The 3,199-nt window shown below is 70.3% G+C and overlaps 1 long non-coding RNA gene across 1 annotated transcript in view; it reads left to right on the forward strand.

The window, feature by feature from the left end:
* The first annotated feature begins 254 nt into the window (after positions 1–254).
* Positions 255–3,199, forward strand: part of LOC145527257 (uncharacterized) — a 65,952-nt gene continuing 63,007 nt past the window's right edge. The window contains exon 1 of the long non-coding RNA XR_014069596.1: positions 255–312. This is a non-coding gene — a long non-coding RNA (uncharacterized LOC145527257). The remainder of the gene's footprint in view (positions 313–3,199) is intronic.

The raw sequence follows: 3,199 nt of genomic DNA on the forward strand, positions 1-3,199 counted from the left end.
ACGGGTCCCCAGCCGTGCGATGTTTCCGTGTCTCGGCACGGCCGACAGTCTCCTCCTCGTTCTGGGTGCTCCCGTTTCCCCCACCCCCCACCCCCCACCCCCCACCCCCGCCACCGACCCCCGCCCCCAGCAGCCCTGCCACCCCACCCCAGACCAGACCGCCCGGCCCGGCCGCCCGGCCGCCTTTCCTTTCCGGTGTTTGTGGCCAGTTATTTTGAAATCCATGTTCTCCTGACCTCAAGTGCCCTTTCCCCACCCACCGGCGCATGCTTGTGTTTGTTGTCGTTGGACTTGATCACGGTCTCGACACAGGTTGACTTTCGTTTTCTCTTGTTGGGGGTCCGAGTGTCTCCTTCTTTTCCTTTCTTGCTCCTGGGCTTGCGTGTCTGTGTCTCTGTCTGCTTTCGAGAAGTCCTGCTTTGTTCTCCGAGCAGCGCTTGCCTGGTTTCGCTTTGCCGGTCGGTCCCTCCCTCCCTGCCTCCCTCCCTTCTCTCTCTCCCTCCCTCCCTCCTCCTTCGGGGGAGGGGGCCCGGGGGAGCCCGGGATGTCACTGGTGCCCCTCTCTCGGCCGTCCCCGCCCCGAGCCCCGCCGCCCGCCGGCGTCTCCGTGGAATGTCCCCCCACCAGCCTGGAATCGCGTGGGTGGGTGGGGGGGAGCGCGTCTCCTTCGTGGCAGCCTCCTGGGGAGCTATTTCCCAGCTCCTCTCCCTTCCTCTGCGGCCGGGGTCGCGTCGCGTCGCGTCTCTCGGAGGCGGCGGCTCCGGGCCGAGCTCGGGCGTTTGGGCGGCCGGCGCTGTGGCGTCCTCGGCGGCCGGCGACAGCGACCCGTCCTCGGGACATTGGAGCCGGTTGTCAGGAGCCACCTGGCGGCCGCTTTTATAGTGTCCCTCCCCTCTGGAGCTTCGGCGACCTTCAGGAGGGTTGTGACTCAGCCGCCGGGCCCGAGGCACAGCTCTCAGAGACCAGCTCTGCTGGCGGCGACAGTGGCGGTGGCGCCGAGGCCTAGGGACGTCCTGCTGTCGCCGGAGATTGGCTCTCTAGGTTCCCGAGGAGGGTGGCCGTCGCGGCGGCGGCGGCGCTCCAGAGCCGGGCTCTGGGGTGGCCTGACCGGGTCGACCAGCGTCTCCCCGTGCCCCTCCGGCCGCGGAGACGGACCGGCCGGACCCTACCTGGGCCGGGCCGCCGCGGTGGGCAGGGAGGGAGAGGGTCGTCCCTCCCTGGAGCGCCTGGGACTCGGCGGTCTGGCCTCCTCCCGGGCCCCCCCTCAGGAGGGTTTGCTTTCTTCCTTCAGGAGGGTTGGCTCCCGCCCTCCAAAGGGTTTGCTGTTCGCCTTTTCAGAAGGGTTTGCGTCTCCCTTCAGGAGGTTTTTGCTTTCCCGCCCTTTCAGGAGGGTTCGCCACCCCGGAGGGTTTGCTTTCTCACCCCTCCCCAACTCCCTGAATCACGGCCAGGAGGTCAGGGACCGGCTCGAGCCGTCCTGGGTGCCCCGGACAGGACGGTCTGGGGCCCCGGGCGTGGTCCCTCGTTGGGGTCCGCTCGTCTCGTGGGAGGCGCCTCGCCGGCGGGTCTCTCTTCGTTTTTCTCTTTGGCAACTCGTAGCCAAACCCCCGCTCGGAGACTCGGACGGACGGGTACACCTACCCGTGCGGGCGAAGGGGGAGGGCGTCCCCGGCCAGCTCCCTCCCCCTTGGCGTCTGCGCCCCCACTTCGCCCACCGGGCGCCCCCTTCGCCCCCCTCCCCCCCCCCAGTCGACCAGATGACCCCCGACAGCTCCGGGCCTGGTGTTTCTGGGGTAGTGCTGGGGACAGGTGGCGGTGCCAAGGTGCCAAGGTCTCTCCCTGCCAGTCGTGGGTGGGCCCCGCTGTCGGGCGCTGTCATTTTGTCGCCCGAAATGGGCCTTTTCTGCCACCAGGTAAGTGCCGACACGGTCTCTCTCGGCGTCTGCCGCCGAGGACTTTGGGCCTCTGGACGCACGCGGGGCGCCTGGGCCTTTGGGCCGCCGGCCTGGGCCTGTGCGCCGGCTCCTGCGTGGCGTGTCTGGCAGACCCGACCCGTGGCGCCACCTCCGGTCTCTGGGCGACCCGAGGGCGGCGGGGCGAGGCGCCGTGGGTCTTCTACCCTGTGTGACCCCCCCGCTGCGGGCGCCCGGTGGTGGCCGGGACGACCCCCGCTCTGTAGGCCCCGTGCCCCGTGTCAGGCAGCTCCTCCTCCTGGGGTCGTCGGCGGCTGTCGCCTGAGGCGAGGTGAGGTGTGGCGGGGGGAGGCGGCCGGTGAGGCTTAAAGCGGGCCCCTCCGGCGACTGTCCTCACCGTGCCTTCCCCCCTCCCCCTCGGCTCAACGGATCGATGTGGTGTGGTCGTGCTCTCCCGGGCCGGGCCTAAGCCGTGCCAGGCGAGGGACGGGCGTTCCTGGTGAACGTGTGCGGTCTTCTCAGTCTGTCCACGGGGCTCCTCGCCTGCCTTTCCCCCTGCCCGTCGGGGAGGGTGAGGAAGGCGGGAGGGTGGGTGTGGCCTCCGGCCCTGACTCTCGGTCTCCTGCCCGCCCCCCCTCCACGGGGCGTCAGTGAGGCCGTCGGTCTTCGGACACAGCGGACGCTCTCGCTTCGCCTTCTCGGCGCGTGTCCCGCGAGCGGCCCTCCCCGCGGTGGGGAGGGCTGTGCCCGCTGCTGCGCCGCGCGCCCCGCGTGGGTGGGTGAGCGTGCCTCGTTTGACCCTCGGTGGTGCCCCTGGAGCGCTCCAGGTCGCCCCTCAGGTGCCTGAGGCCGAGCGGTGGTGTCGTTTCCCTTAACCCGGCGTCCTCCTCGTGTCCCTCACCGCGGTGGTGTGTGTGTGTGTCCCGCGAGTGGCTCTCGTTGGGGGAGGGGTCGAGACGGGAAGAGAGGCGTGCCTGTTCCCCTCGCCTCTTCCGTTGGGGGCAGGTGCTGCCTCGTCGTGGAGGCACGGGCCGTGCACACGCTCCCGTGTGGTCGTCCGCTTACCTGTACCGCAGACCCCTCCCGCCCAGTCGAGGATCGGCGGCTCGTGGAGCGCCTCCGTGGGCCCGAAGGAGAGACGATGGGGTGAGGGACGGCGCGCCCTCGGTGAGGAAGCCTTCTCTAGCGATCCGAGAGGGAGCCTCTGGGGTACCGGAGCCCCCGGCCGCTGCCCCTCCTGAGTGCGCAGTGTAGCCGCCGTGGCGACTGCCAGAGCACGTGGGCAG

The sequence above is a fragment of the Giraffa tippelskirchi genome, chromosome 11 (assembly GCF_054371585.1).
Source record: "Giraffa tippelskirchi isolate mGirTip1 chromosome 11, T2T-mGirTip1v1.2.pri, whole genome shotgun sequence".
NCBI classification, from domain to species: Eukaryota; Metazoa; Chordata; class Mammalia; order Artiodactyla; family Giraffidae; genus Giraffa; species Giraffa tippelskirchi.